Source organism: Zalophus californianus, chromosome 16 (genome assembly GCF_009762305.2).
Source record: "Zalophus californianus isolate mZalCal1 chromosome 16, mZalCal1.pri.v2, whole genome shotgun sequence".
NCBI lineage: Eukaryota > Metazoa > Chordata > Mammalia > Carnivora > Otariidae > Zalophus > Zalophus californianus.
In genome coordinates, this window is record NC_045610.1 from 18,027,566 (window position 1) to 18,043,859 (window position 16,294).

At 43.0% G+C, this 16,294-nt stretch overlaps 1 protein-coding gene across 1 annotated transcript in view; it reads left to right on the forward strand.

Moving 5' to 3' along the window:
- FAM222B (family with sequence similarity 222 member B) overlaps positions 1-16,294 on the forward strand; it is a 76,672-nt gene continuing 60,378 nt past the window's right edge. Inside the window, exon 1 of the mRNA XM_027568112.2 lies at positions 1-125. The gene's annotated coding sequence lies outside the window, so the exon portion shown is untranslated. The remainder of the gene's footprint in view (positions 126-16,294) is intronic.

The following is a 16,294-nucleotide window of genomic DNA, read 5'->3' on the forward strand; positions in this document are numbered from 1 at the left end:
CGCATGAGCGGCTCCCGGCGAGTCCCGACGGCGGCGGCGGCTACTGAGGGGCCGGGGCGTGGAGCAGTGGTGGCGGCGGCGGGCGGCAACGGAGCAGCCATGAGGGCCGGGCCCAGTCACCGACAGTGAGTGATGGTGGAAGAGGGGTGGGCCGCGGGAGAGAAGAGGGGTGGCCTGGTGGAAGGATACCTCGACCTGGGGGGGGGCTCTGTCGGAGGCGAAGGGGCGTGGGGGAGGGACAGTTTGAGGTGATGATGGGATAATTTGGGGCATAGGTGGCCGGATCGCCCGCGGCAGGGCTGGACAGCTTGGTGGAGGGAAGGAGCTCACGGCAGGGGCAGTGTCCCGCGCTTCCCGGTTTGTCATCGTCCCTTCCCCCAGGAGCTTTTGGTCGCCTCTCCCTTTCCGCTTCTTTCAGAGAATGGTCGCGGGGGGGAGGGTGGTGGAGGATGAAAGCCCTGCTGGAGCTGAAGAAGCTAACTCTGATCCAGGCAGGGAAGGGCCGGTCGCCCCGGAGTCATGGGCTTTTCTGGGCGGAGGCCGGGTGTCAGGAGCCCTCTGTTTAAAGCTGGGAGGGATCTAGGGAAAAAAGCTAGGGCTTAGGGTCTGACAGGTTCCCGAAACCACGTCCACCATTGATAAAGCTGATAGATAACCTTGGGCAGGTCCCGCTTAACCTTTCTGAACCTCTGAAAGATGCAGTGCTTCAGTGGGCTATTGGAAGCATCATGTATGTGATTGAGATTGCTGATGAAAACTGTAAATTGTAGGTACTATGCCGATGGTATTATATCACCAACAATATTACTGGATTTTCGACCTTACGTTATTAGTAGAATGATTGATTTCTTTGTCAAGGCGAAGCATATTGTTTGTAAAACCTCGGTAGGCACATATGTGCGTTCTACGTAGGCACGGTAGATCATGTGCAAAAATACCAGTTTGTGATGTGACTAATTAGCCATCAGACTGGTGTAGGAAAAATACCATGCTCTTGGGCATTTTTACAAATGGTGTGTAGCTCCTACTCAAGAGGAAGGAAATAGAGAATGGAGGGCCAATCTGTTAAATGCTTTCAGAACATAGCTCACTTACGTTCCTTGTAACACAGTTCGTACGAATGTGCTTTATTATAACTCGAGAAAACTAGTTTGAAACAAGCTGGGAGGGCTGCACAATGAGGGATGTGCAAATACAATTTGTTATTTTTAAATTGTAAAAAAGTTTTCTTTTGCAAGGGCGTTTCTGGTTGCCCTAGGGCCCTGTCTCTATTTTGGAGGTCAGATAAGCATATAGCAGCTTTTCAGCTCCAGTTTTTGTTACCCTGCCTGTGGAACCTCCAGGGTGGAGTGTCTCTCAGAGAAAGACAGAAGCAGCTGTGCAAGAGCCCAAGAGGTGGCTGGTTCTTTTCTGAGAGGCTGAAGGAGCACTCCTGAGGCTTTGTTGTTCTTGTTGTTATTTAGGGTAGACAAAGCAGAGGACAGAGTTAAACCGTGTGCTTCTAGAGAGAAAATGGCTTTCTAGCCACAGCTTTTGAAAGAGGTGAAACTTCTTTCAAAAGGACAGAAGGAGACAGATGCTTCAGCTTTGCTGGCTATGAAGATTGATTGAAAGCTTGAAATGGCGAGGCCTTTTGGAAATTAGTGAGTGGTTTGTCTTTCATCTGAGCAAAGGTAGGGAGTGGCTGTACTAGATCCTTGAAGATTCACAGATAAGAACAGTGAATTATTTTATAGGAATGGGGGAAATGAATCCTAGTTGTCTTTAACTTCTCCATCTGGTAAAACGTGTTTTACCTCTCTTTCCTGGAAATGCACAGTGATACATTATTTTTAATTTTTTGCTCTAGTTCCTTGGCTCTCCCAATAAGTATCCATAACACCAATTATTCTTTTTTTTTTTTTGAGGGTAGTTTTAAAAAGAAAGAACTTGTTACTCCAGTCATAGGTCATTTACAGAATACAAATTTATTCTCTTTTGACTTCCACACAGAAGATGAAGTAGAGGTATAAAATGTTAGAGCTGGCCTAGCTATCCTATTTTATTTTAATAATTGGGCATTTATTTTTGATTTTGGTAATGTATTCTTCCCTCTACTGGAAATTTCCATTGGTTCAGACAGGTCCATAACGCAGTCTGTGTTGTTAAAATGATAGAGGTTTGTTCAGCTGTGATGAGAATTTCCTGTCCTTCTCTCTATTCTTTTTCCTATTTGTGGTTATTTTTATGTAGTAGATGACTTATCAAATGGAGAGTCTTCCCCTGGGGGAGAGAAAGGGCATGGTCAGTGCTTGATTACCTGTTGTGTGAGCAGTCTGTCTAAAGTGGGGATGTAAGGGGTGCCTGGGTGGCACAGTCTGATAAGGGTCTGACTCTTGGTTTCAGCTCAGGTCATGATCTCAGGGTCCTAAGGTCGAACCCTGCACTGCGCTCAGCGGGGAGTTTGCTGGGGATGCTTTCTCTCCCTCTCCCCTTCCTGCTTGTGCTTGTGCGCTCTCTCTCAAATAAATAGATAAATCCTTGTTTCTTTATTTTTTTTTTAAAGATTTTATTTATTTGACAGAGAGTGAGAGAGCACAAGCAGGGGGAGCAGCAGAGGGAGAGGGAGAAGCAGGCCCCCCCGCTGAGCAAGGAGCCCGATGTGGGGCTCGATCCCAGGACCCTGTGATCATGACCTGAGCCGAAGGCAGAAACTTAACCGACTGAGCCACCCAGGCACTCCATTCTGACAAAATTAAAAAAATTTTTTTTAAGATTTTTATTTATTTACTTGAGAGAGAGAGTGTGACAGAAGGAGAGGGAGAAGCCAACTCCCTGCGGAACAGGGAGCCTGATGTGAGACTCGATCCTGGCACCCTGGGATCATGACCTGAGCCAAAGGCAGACACTTAACTGGCTGAGCCATCTAGGTGCCCCCAAATTAAAAATTTTTAAAAAGCATCTCATGCCTCAGGGGAAAACTTTATTTGTTTGTTTCCTTGTTTATTTATTTAGTAGGCTCCACACCCAGCACGGAGCCTAACTCAGGGCTTGATCAAGTGTTGGATCCTTAATCAACTGAGCTACGCAGGTGCCCCAGGGGAAAACTTTTTAAAACAGTCTATTTAAAAACAAAATTATGGTGCTAAAAAATAAAAACAAAATTACGGTGTTTTTACCTCTCTCTCTTTTTTACTTTGAATATTTGCTTGTGAACAGAATCTTTGTTCCTTTAGAGCCCTTTTGATCTTGTCACCCATTCCCTTTTTTTTTTTTAAAGAGTTTATTTATTTATTTGAGAGAGAGAGAATGAGAGACAGAGAGCATGAGAGGGAAGAGGGTCAGAGGGAGAAGCAGACTCCCCGCTGAGCAGGGAGCCCGATGCGGGACTCGATCCCGGGATTCCAGGATCATGACCTGAGCCGAAGGCAGTCGCTTAACCAACTGAGCCACCCAGGCGCCCTGTCACCCATTCCTTAACTGAACTGTCTTTTGTGATATTTTCACAGCTGCTGATAATTGAGTACAAAGTTTTTTTTTTTTTTTAAGATTTTATTTATTTGACAGAGAGAGATAGGGAGAGCAGGAACACAAGCAGGGGGAGTGGGAGAGGGAGAAGCAGGCTTCCCACGGAGCAGGGAGCCCGATGTGGGACTCGATCCCAGGAACCTGGGATCATGACCTGAGCCGAAGGCAGACGCTTAACAACTGAGCCACCCAGGCGCCCACAAAGGTTTTTTTTTGTTTGTTTTTTGTCAGTTGTTTGGTTCTTGATAGAGCGATAAAAACTTTAAAGGAGGGCTGTATGGGAAGATGTTAAAAAGGAAAAGTAAGGAGGAAAGCAGATTTAATTTAGTGAATTTGTAGGTTGTTCTGTTGTTTGGAGGGTGAAGTATTCAAGAGTGTGTATATGATTCAGAATAGCCTCCTGAGGACCAGGTTTTGCTTACCAGTGTTTAACAGAGTGCATAGTTGCCCTAGAGTAATTGCTTATTAAATATTTGCTGAATGAGGGGGGCGCCTGGGTGGCTCGGTCAGGTCACTTAAAGTGCCTGACTTTTGATTTCTCTTCAGGTCATGATGTCAGGGTTGTGAGATGGAGTCCCCTGTCCGGCCGGTACTCCGTGGGGAGTCTGCTTGAGATCCTTTCCCTTTGCCCCCCCCCCCCCAGCTCTCTTGGCTGTGCTCTGTCTCTGAAATAAATAAATCTTTAAAAAAATATTTGCTGAATGGAAAAATGATAACCAAAAATATAAATCATAATCAGCAAACATGAGTTCAAATCTTCTGCAACTTTGTGTATCTTTGAATGAGCTTACCTATGTTTCTTTACCTCAGTTTCTTCATCTATAATAACTGTACTTACTGCACAGGTTGTTGTGAGGGTTAAATGTGTTAGTATATGTAAAATGTTTAGGATAGTACTTAATACTTAGTAAATGCTAAATAAGTACTATCCAACTAGTGTTGTTGGGTGACACTCTTTTTGTGCCCAGATTTATGCTGGTCAGAGATGTTTATAATGTAGCCCCTGCCCTCTCAGTTCACAGTTTAGCAGAGGCAACAGAAGTATATAAGGTAATTATTATAGAATATAATACCTTTTTTTTTTAAATTTATTTGACAGAGAGAGGGAACACAAGCAGGGGGAGCGGGAGAGGGAGAAGCAGGCTTCCCGCGGAGCAGGGAGCCCAATGCAGGGCTCGATCCCAGCACCCTGGGATCATGACCTGAGCCAAAAGGCAGACGCTTAACGACTGAGCCACCCAGGCGCCCCTGTAATACCTTATTTAATCAAATCTGTGGTGACAATGATTGTAAGGCTCACAATTCTTTAACAAGAAAGAAAAAAATGCTGCTCCTGAGACTGGCATGCCATCAGTTGTAAGGTATATGCTGTTTTTAGAGAAATGTGGGAAGGAAACTATGTCTTAGAATTGATGAAATACAGGGCACCTGGGTGGCTCAGTTGGTTAAGCGACTGACTTCGGCTCGGGTCATGATCCTGGAGTCCCAGGATCGAGTCCCGCGTCAGGCTCCCCGCTCAGCGGGGGTCTCCTTCTCCCTCTGACCCTTCCCCCTCTCGTGCTCTATCTCATCCTCTCAAATAAATAAAATCTTAAAAAAAAAAAAAGAATTGATGAAATACAATAAGTTCTCTACTAGAGGGAGGTACAGTGTGTTGTGAGAGTTGATGGAAGGCTGGGTACAGGTATTGTCAGTAAAGGCCCCTTGCATAACCTGCATGATATACTCTCACAGATGGAGAAGGAAGATAGGGCATTCCAAGCAGACAGTAAAGTCTGAAAATGGAAAGGGAGAGGGCATTATCAATGTGTACCACCACATCAGGACAAGAGTGAGGAGGAAATGAGCTAAGACTTTGGCAAAGTAACATTGTATAATACAGCAGAGCAGGACAGGAAGCTTGGAACATTTTCAGAAGAGACCTGAGCCTAAGTCTTGGATTTCAACTCCTAAAATGTAATAGCAACTCTAAAAAGATGATACTAATATAATAAAGTGGGAAGTGAGAGTAGTGTGAGAAGCAAAGTGGCCAGGGGAAGGATTGAAGCTTCACAGCTGACCAGAGTGCGGAGAAGTGTGAAGTCACTGTAGTCATGGTGAGAGGTGAATGCTTTTTCAGCAGAGAAGTGTTTAATATCTATTTCTGTCTTTTCACTGCCTCTCAAGGTCTTTATCATGTTCCTTTTAGAGCTTTGTACCTTAAGAGTGACAGGAAATAATACAACTCAAAGAGGAAAAATGCTTAATTTTCTTTTTTTTTAAAATATATTTAGGGGCGCCTGGGTGGCTCAGTCGGTTAAGCATCTGCCTTTGGCTCAGGTCATGATCCCAAGGTCCTGGGACTGAGCCCTGAGTTGGGTGCCCTTGCTCAGCAGGGAGTCTGCTTCTTTCTCTACCCCTCCCCCTGGCTTGTGCTCGCTCGCTCTCAAATAATTAAATAAAATCGTTTAAGAAATGCATTTGTTTTTTAATTTTTAAAGTTTCCGTTATTTAATCTGTGTACCCAACGTGGGGCTCAACGTGGGGCTCAAACTCATGACCCCAAGATCAGGAGTCACATGCCCTTCCAACTGAGCTAGCTAGGTGCCCCTAAAAATGCATTTATTTATTTATTTTTAAGTAGGCTCCATGCCCAGCGTGGAGCCCAATGTGGGGCTTAAATTCACGACCCTGAGATCAAGACCTGAGCTAAGACCAAGAGTCATACACTTAACTGAGTCACCCAGGCGTCCCTAAAAATGTATTTAATACAAGGAGGGTAGTAAGTTACCAGATTTAAGGTTCAATTATAAAATGGTGGTTTAGTATAGCATTGTATTGTACTGTTTCATGGGAAAATATAGGTCAGTTAAGGAGTGGTTTATAAGATTTAGTTACTAATTTTCTGGCAACTAACCCTAAAGCTAGTAGGGAAAAATATGAAAAACTAGAAATAGAATAAGCATGGCTTTGTGTGGTGTCATGCTCGGGGCGCCTGGGTGGCTCAGATGGTTCAGCGTCTGCCTTTGGCTCAGGTCATGATCCCAGGGTCCTGGGATCGAGCCCCACATCGGGCTCCCAGCAGGGAGCCTGCTTCTCCCTCTCCCTCTGCCTGCCGCTCCCCCTGCTTGTACTCCCTCTCTCTCTGTCAAAATAAATAAAATCTTAAAAAAAAAAAAAAAAGTTGCATGCTTTACCAACTGAGCCAGCCAGCTGCCCCTAAAGAGTGCACATTTTTTGGGTGCCTGGGTGGCTCAGTTGGTTGGGCGACTGCCTTTGGCTCAGGTCATGATCCTGGAGTCCCGGGATTGAGTCCCGCATCGGGCTCCCTGCTCAGCAGGGAGTCTGCTTCTCCCTCTGACCCTCTTCCCTCTCATGCTCTCTATCTCTCATTCTCTCTCTCTCAAATAAATAAATAAAATCTTAAAAAATGCACATTTTTTCAAAGATTTTAATTAATGTGTTTTTTTTAATTTTTTTATTTTTTAAAGATTTTATTTATTTGAGAGAGAGAGAGCACATGAGAGGGGGGAGGGTCAGAGGGAGAAGCAGACTCCCTGCTGAGCAGGGAGCCCGATGCAGGACTCGATCCTGGGACTCCAGGATCATGACCTGAGCTGAAGGCAGTCGCTTAATCAATTGAGCCACCCAGGCGCCCAATGTGTTTATTTTTTAATATTTAAAAAGTGTTATTTATTTATTTTAGAGAGAGAGCGTGCAGTGGGGAAGGGGCAGAGGGAGAGGGAGAGAGACTGTATAGCCGACTCTCTGCTGAGCCGGGAGCCCAATGCGGGGCTGGATCTCAAGACCCTATCATGACCTGAGCCAAAACCAAGAGTCGGATGCTCAGCGGACCGAGCTAGTTCAGTTTTAAAGAATGAATACAATTTGGCTGCTTCAACAAAAAAGGATTAGAGATGATAGTGTTTCAGATACAGAGAACAGCTTGCACAAGGGTACAGAGGTATATGAGTATGGACCTTTGGGCCAGTGGTTTAATGTGGCTAGATTATGGGGCATGAGGAAGGAATGGAAGGAAGTGAAGTGGAAGAAGAGTTGGAGCCCAATTGAGGATGGTGTTGGTTAGGGGTCTGAATTTTATTTTATAGATACGAGGGAGTCATGGGAGACTTTTAAGCCAGGTAAGGAATATGTTTAAGAAAAGTAACACTGGGGGGCGCCCGGGTGGGGTGGCTCAGTTGTTAAGCGTCTGCCTTCAGCTCAGGTCATGGTCCCAGGGTCCTGGGATAGAGCCCCCTCTTCGGGCTCCCTGCTCAGTGCGGAGCCTGCTTGTCCCTCTCCCTCTCCCGCTCCCCCTGCTTGTGTTCCCTCTCTCACTGTCTCTCTCTGTCAAATAAATAAATAAATAATCTTTTTTTTTTTTTAAAGATTTTATTTATTTATTTGAGACAGAGACAATGAGAGATAGAGAGCACGAGAGGGAGAAGCAGACTCCCTGCCGAGCAGGGAGCCCCATGTGGGACTCGATCCTGGGACTCCAGGATCATGACCTGAGCCGAAGGCAGTCGCTTAACCAACTGAGCCACCCAGGTGCCCAATAAATAAAAAATCTTAAAAAAAAAAGAAAAAGAAAAGTAACACTGGGGGAGCCTGGGTGGCTTGGTTGTTGAGTGTCTGCCTTTGGCTTGGGTCACGATCCCAGGGTACTGGGATCGAGCATGGGCTCCCTGCTCCGCGGGAGGCCTGCTTCTCCCTCTCCCACTCCCCCTGCTTGTGTTTCCTCTATCACTGTGTCTCTCTCTGTCAAATAAATAAGATCTTTAAAAAAAAAAAAAAGTAACACTGTTGGCTGTGTGGAAGTTAGATTTTCAAGGGTGAAATTGGCTGCAGGGAGACCAGTTGGTTATGAGACTGGTGTGATCACTTTAGAGATACTGAAGATCTCAATTACAGTATTAATGGTGGAACTCTAGACAGGTTAAAGAGCTTTTTAGGAGACTGACTTTATGTTGGGGAGTGTGTAAGGGAGAAGGAGTTGTCAAAGATGAATTTGAAATTGCTTGCTTGGGCGACTAAGTGGATGGTGATGTCATTAACCAAGGTAGGGAATACAGGGGTAAGATGGTGTTACATTTGAGGGAAAATGAGTTTGATTTTGGTATATTAGATTTGAGGTGTCAGAAAATCCAATAGACTTCTAGATATTTGGGTCTTGAGTTTAGTAGAAAAGTTTAGAGTGGAGATACAGATCTAGAAATCATTAGATTATAAGTAAGAGTTAAAGTGAGTGTGATTACCCTGTGAGTCTGTGTTCCACTTGCTTTATATGTTCATTCACATCATCTGGAGGGATTGGCTTTATGGGAATGTGGTACTAATTATCTTCTCTATAGTAGTAATTCATATAGTGCTAATACTTTTCCTTATTTTTCTTTAAAAAAAAAAAAGCTTCGGGGCACCTGCGTGGCTCAGTTGGCTAAGTGTTTGCCTTCAGCTCAGGTCATGATCTCAGAGTCCTGGGATCGAGCCCCATGTCGGGCTCCCTGCTTAGTGGGGGGGTCTGCTTCTCCCTCTCCCTCTGCTTTTTCACCAGTAATATAAGAACTGAAAACACTGAAATAATGTATTTATTTATTTGAGAGAGAGAGCGCACATGCATGCACGAGCAAAGGGGAGAGCCAGCGGGAGAAGCAGGCTCCCTGTTGAGCAGGGAGCCTGACACAGGGCTTGATCCCAGGGTTCTGGCATCATGACCTGAGCCGAAGGCAGATGCTTAACCGACTGAGCCACCCAGGCGCTCCATTTTTCCATTTTTTTAAAGCTTTTTGTTTATTCATTTATGTAATTTCTACACCCACTCAACATGGGGCTTGAACTCATGACCCTGAGATTGAGTTGCATGCTCTACCAACTGAGCTCCCCAGTGAAATTTTCTTTTTCTTTTTCTTTTCCTTTCCTCTTTCTTTCTTTCTTTTTAAGGTTTTATTTATTTATTTGACAGAGAGCAAGCGAGAACACAAGCAGACGGAGCTGCAGGCAGTGGGAGAGGGAGAAGCAGACTCCCCACTGAGCAGGGAGCCCGATGCGGGACTTGATCCCAGGACCCTGAGATCATGACCTGAGCAGGCAAATGCTTAACCAACTGAGCCACCCAGGCCCCCGCTTTTTTTTTTTTAGGCTTCACACCCAATGTGGAGCTTGAACTCAAGGATCCTGAGATCAATAGTCACATGCTCTACCGACTGAGCAAGCCAGGTGCTCCGAAAACTGCCTTTTCTAACATCAGTTCCATTGTAAATGTGAAGGAAAAAAGAATCTATTCCACTGATTGCTTCTGATTAGAAACTAGATGGTTTTTATGAGCTAGACCCTCAGCAGATTTGGTTTGAAGACCACAGGACAATTTTGAACCAGTGCCATGTTAGTTCAGAGTTGGGATTAGGAACTCAAGCCAACTAACTGTCTAGTTGTCTGCTACCCCATAGCTTTTTCACCAATTATATAAGAACTGAAAACACTGAAATAAATATACCTGATGGTAAGTGAAAGATACAGATCTGTTGTTGCTTTCTGGAAGGACAATTTGGTATGATTTAGGTGCTTTTTTTGTAGTTTATGATTTTGAAATAAAAGCAGAAACATGTTTTATGAAAGAAAGAAATATGCAGAGTATCTAAAGTTGTTGGTTGATTTTAGCTAAACATTTTAATATTGACATTAAGCAGGATTTCTGGCTTTGACAGAATCAAATGCTGGAAGTTGCAGACATCCCTAGGGTCTCAACTTGATTCAAGACTTAACTCCCCGGGGCGCCTGAGTGGCTCAGTTGGTTAAGCGACTGCCTTCGGCTCAGGTCATGATCCTGGAGCCCTGGGATCGAGTCCCACATCGGGCTCCCTGCTCAGCAGGGAGTCTGCTTCTCCCTCTGACCCTCTTCCCTCTCGTGCTCTCTATCTCTCATTCTCTCTCTCTCAGATAAATAAATAAAATCTTAAAAAAAAAAAAACAACTTAAAAAAAAAAGACTTAACTCCCCATGTTTCTCCTTTTCTCCCTTTCCTTGGGAATTTAAGGTTAAAGAGAAAATTAATTCTCTAATAGGTTTTCTTTTTTACCTCTTTAGCATGGAAAATTTCAAATAAATGCAAGAGTAGACATCAGTATAATGAATCCCTATCACTCTGCTACAGTAATTGTCAACTTGTGCCAATCTTGTGTTATCTATGTTGCTCCTACCCACTAACCCACCCTAAGTATTTTTAAACGAATCCCAGATTCATAAATCAATAAATATTTCTGTACATATCTCTAAAAGATAAGGACTAAAAGAAAAATCCCACAAAAAATTAACCATTTTTTATTTTTTTAAAGATTTTATTTATTTATTTGACAGAGATAGAGAGCACAAGCAAGGAGAGAGGGAGAAGCAGGCACCTTGCTGAGCAAGGAGCCCGATGCAGGCCAGTCCCAGGATCCCCGGATCACTACCTGAGCCGAAGGCAGATGCTTAAATGGCTGGGCCACCCAGGCACCCCAACAGGCACTTTTTAAAAGGCTTTATTGTTTATTTATTTTAAATATTTTGTTTATTTATTTGAAAGAGAGAGAGAGAGTGCACCTCTGAGCAGGGGGAGGAGCAGAGGGAGAGGGAGATAATCTCTAGCCGTCTCCTTGCTGAGTGCAGAGCCCATAGCCCATTGTCCATTGTGGGGCTTGATCCCAGGACCCTGAGATCATGACCTGAGCCAAAACTAACAGTCAGACACTTAACTGACTGAGCCATCCAGGCACCCCAAGATTTTATTTTTCAGTAATCTCTACACACAATGTGGGGCTTGAACATACAACCCTGAGATCAAGAGTTGCACGCTCTTACCAACTGAGCCAGCCAGGTGCCCCTAACAAGCATTTCTTAATATCATCAATTATCCAGTTGGTTTTCACTTTTCCCCCTTTATACCAATAATTTTTCAACTGTTTTTTGAAACAGTATCCAAATAAGGTCCATACATTATGGTTTTCTTACATCTACTGTTTATCTTTTAATCTGTATGTCTGTCCTCCATTTCTTCATGTATTTATTGAAGATCTCTTTTAAAAGCTGCTATCACTCATTTTATAGTATGTCTGCAAAGTCAGATCGCCCTTTTTCAGCTTTATTCCTTTTCTTGTTGTCTTTCAAAGCAACAGCTCATTCAAAACAAAGATTTATGCATTGCCCACTCTGTGCTAGGAGCCTAAGAGGTAGCTAGTGTAGTTAACTCCTGCCTACCCAGGGTTTATGTCCTGATGGGAGAAACAAAGTTAACTGTCAGTTATAGAGTATAGTGTATTAAGAGTGATGTTAGAGGACCTCAGGGTGCAGTGGAAATGTGTTAACCTTTAACCCATATTTGGGGGATCAAGAAAGGCTTGTGGATAGAGGAATGTCCAAGGTAAGACCTGAAGGATGAGTAGGAATTAGATGAGGAATGAGGGAAGCTTACTGACGCAGAGGGACTGTTCTTTGTAAAACACAAGAAGTTTGGGGTACCTGGGTGGCTCAGTTGGTTAAGCCTCTTACTTTGGCTCAGGTCACGATCTTAGGGTCCTGGGATTGAGCCCTGCATCAGGCTTTGTACTCAACATGGTGTCTGCTTGAGGATTCTCTCTCTCCCCCTCTGCCCCTCCTGCTGCTTGTGCACTCGTGCTCTCTAATAAATAAAATCTTTGAAAAAAAACCAAAACAAAACACAAGGGGGGTGCCTGGGTGGCTCAGTCAGTTAAGCGTCTGCCTTTGGCTCAGGTCATGATCCTGGGGTCCTGGGCTCAAGCCCCGCATCGGGCTCCCTGCTCAGTGGGGGCCTCCTTCTCCCTCTCCCTCTGCCACTCCCTCTGCTTGTGCTCTCTCGCCCTCTCTCTCTCAAATAAATAAAAGCTTTAACAAAAAAGAAAAAAACGCACAAGTTTAACATTTTTATTTTCACTATTTGAAATAAATAGCATGTCTTTTAGAAAAATTGCATTTTCAACTTTATTGTGCCATATAATATATATATTATAAATATATTTATGTGTAATGTATAGTAGTATATAATATATAATATGTATTATGTTTTTTTAAATTATTTTATTTTAAAAAATATTTATTTATTTGAGAGAGACAGAGATAGAGCACAAGTGGGAAGGAGAGGAAGAAGCAGATTCCCCGCGGAGCAGGGAGCCCGATGCGGGGCTCGATCCCAGGACCCTGGGATCATGACCTGAGCCAAAGGCAGGTGTGTAACTGACTGAGCCACCCAGGTGCCCCTATTTATTTATTTATTTTAAAGATGTATTTTTTTTTAAGGTTTTATCGTAAGTCATCTCTACACCCAACATGGGGCTCAAACTCACAACCCTAAAATCAAGAGTCACATGCTCCATGGACTCAGCCAGCCAGGCACTCCTATACAGAGTATTTTTCTTTCCTTCTGCACAACTTAGGAAATCCCAGAGCAGCTGTGCAAGTAAAAAATCAGAACCTTAAAAAATAAACATAAGCTTTCCAACCTTTACAATACCACCGTCATGTTTGTTAAAGTAATCCTAGGCAGCTTATTCCCACCTAAAATACATTTTTGCGGATGGTTTAAAAAAGTCTTTGGCAGCTGATTGTAAAATTTGTATAGAAAGGCAGAGGGACCAGGATAGCCAAAACAATTTTGAAAAAGGACAACAAAGTTGGAAGATTCATACTGCCTGATTTCAAAACTTACTAAAGAGGTACGATAATCAAGGCAGTGTGGTTTTGGTGAGAGGATAGTTTGACAGATCAGTGAACAAAATAGAAAGTCCAGAAATAGACCCACACTATTAAATATAGCCATTGATTTCTGACAGAGGTACAAAGGCAAGTCAAAGGAGAAAAGATAGAGTTCTTCTCAACAGTGAGTTGTTGGAACAACTAGGTATCTTTAAAAAAAAGAAAAAATGTACCTCAACCTATACTTCATACTGTTTGTAAAAATTAACTCAAAATCAATCACAGACCTAAATGTAAAATGGAAAAGTATAAAATATTTGAAATAAAACAGTAGAAAATCTTTGTTACCTTGAGTTAGGTAAAGAGGTCTTAGATACAACACTGAAAACAGATCCATAAAACTAAAAAAAGAATTGATAAACTGGGCTTCATCAAAATTTAAAACTTTTGCTCTGCAAAAGATACTGTTAAGTGAATGAAAAGACAAGAGACAGGGTATCTGGCTGGCTCAGTTGGTAGAGCATGTGACTCTTGATCTCAGGGTCATGAGTTTGAGCCCCACGTTGGGCATGGAGCTTACTTTAAAAAAAAAAGTAAAAAAAAAAAACAAAAAGATAAGACACAGATTGGGAGAAAATATTTGCAAGTCATATATCAGACATGCATAGACCCATAACTAGAACTTATAAAGAGCTCAAAGCTCATCAAGAAGCAAACAGCACCATTAAAAAAAAAAAAGAATGAAAGATTTGAATGGGGGCGTCTGGGCGGCTCAGTTAAGCCTCCAACTCCTCCCCCTTTTTTTTAAATTTTATTTTGTATTATGTTCAGTTAGCCAATATCTAGTACATCATTAGTTTTTGATGTTTAGTGTTCAGTGATTCATTAGTTGTGTTTAACACCCAGTGCTCATCACAACACGTGCCCTTGTCAGTACCCATCTCCCCCCTCCCCTCCCCAACCCTCAGTTTGTTTCCTGCAGTCCAGAGTTTCTCGTGTTTTGTCTCCCTCTCTGATTTCTTCCCATTCAGTTTTCCCTCCCTTCCCCTGTGGTCCTTGGTGCAATTCCTTATGTTCCACATATGAGTGAAACCATATGATAATTGTCTTTCTCTGTTTAACTTATTTCACTTAGCATAATCCCTTTCAGTTCCATCCATGTCGATGCAAATGGTGGGTATTTATCCTTTCTGATGGCTGAGTAATATTCCATTGTGTATATGAACCACATCTTCACCCATTCATCTGTTGAAGGACATCTCCTCCTTCCACAATTTGGCTGTTGTGGATATTGCTGCTATGAACATTGGGGTGCAGGTGCCCCTTCTTTTCACTACATCTGTATCTTTGGGTTAAATACCTAGTAGTGCAATTGTTGGGTTGTAGGGTAGCTCTATTTTTAACGTCTTGAGGAACCTCCATACTGTTTTCCAGAGTGGCTGTACCAGCCTGCATTCCCACCAATAGTGTAAGAGGGTTCCCCTTTCTCCACATCCTCACCAACATTTGTTGCTTCCTGTTTTGTTAATTTTTGCCATCCTAACTTGTGTAAGGTGGTATCTAATTATGGTTTTGATTTGTATTTCCCTGATAAGCCTCCGACTCTTGACTTCAGCTCAGGTCATGATCTCAGGATCCTGAGATCGGGCTCCACACTTAGTGGGAAGTGTGCTGGATATCCTCTCTCCTTCTGCTCCTCCCTTTCTCTCTCTCTTTCTCTCAAATAAATAAATAAATCTTTATATTTTTTTAAAGGTTTTATTTATTTGACAGAGAAAGTACAAGCAGGGGTAGTGGCAGGCAGAGGGAGAGGAAGAAGCAGGCTCCCTGAGGAGCAGGGAGCCTGATGCAAGGCTTGATCCCAGGACCTTGGGATCATGACCTGAGCTGAAGGCAGATGATTGACTGAGCCACCCAGGCACCCCAATAAATAAATCTTTAAAAAGAAAAAAAAGATTTGAATAACTTTACTGGAGAAGATAGTTGTTTTTTTTTTTCCTTTTGAGAAAGAGTGAGTAGGGGAGGTGCAGAGGGGGAGAGAGAGAACCTTAAGCAGGCTCCACACTCAGCAGTGTGGAGCCTGATGTGGGGCTTGATCCCATGACCCTGAGATAGATCATGACTTGAGCCGAAATGTCAGATGCTTAACCGACTGAGCCACCAAGGCGCCCCCTGGAGAAGATAGATTGATGGCAGGTAAGTGTGTGAGAATGTGCTCAGCATCTCAGTCATTAGAGAAATGCAAGTTAAAATCATAATGAGATATGCCATTAGAATGGCTAAAAAACAACAGAAAGCTGACTAGATTATGGGCTGGCAGGGATGTGGAACGACTAGAACTTTGGAAAACACTGTGTTAGTTTCTTACTAAGTAAAACATACGCTTAACATATGACCTAAGTATTTACCCAAGTGGAATGACAAGCTGTGACATAAAAACCTGTATGTGAATATTTATAGCAACTTTATTTGTACTCACCGGAAAACTAGAAACAACCTGAATATCCTTCAGCTTCAGTGTGGATAAACCAACTGTGGTATATTCACCCAGTAGAATACTACTTAGCAATAAAAAGGAACTATTTATATATATATAGTAACATAAGTGAATCTTTTATGTATTATGGTAAGGGAAAGAAGCCAAACTCAAAAGACTCCTCACTATAATACTGAATTTATATGACATTATAGAAAACTTTAAACTAGGGGCGCCTGGGTGGCTCAGTCGTTAAGCATCTGCCTTCGGCTTGGGTCATGATCCCAGGGTCCTGGGATCGAGCCCTGCATCGGGCTCCCTGCTCTGTGGGAAGCCTGTTTCTCCCTCTTCTACTCCCACTGCTTGTGTTCCCTCTCTTGCTGTGTCTCTCTCTGTCTCTGTCAAATAAATAAATAAATAAAATCTTAAAAAAAAAAGAAAGAAAGAAAACTTTAAACTATAGGGGACGGTGAAGAACAGATCAGTGATTTTCTTGGGCTAAGGGTAGGGAATGTTTTGCTACAAAGGGATATCATGAGGAGATTTCTGGGGGGTGATGGAACTGTTCTGTACCTTGACTGTGGTTACACAACTGTATGTTTATAAGAACTTTTAGAACTGAACACTAAAAAATGAATTTTACTGTGT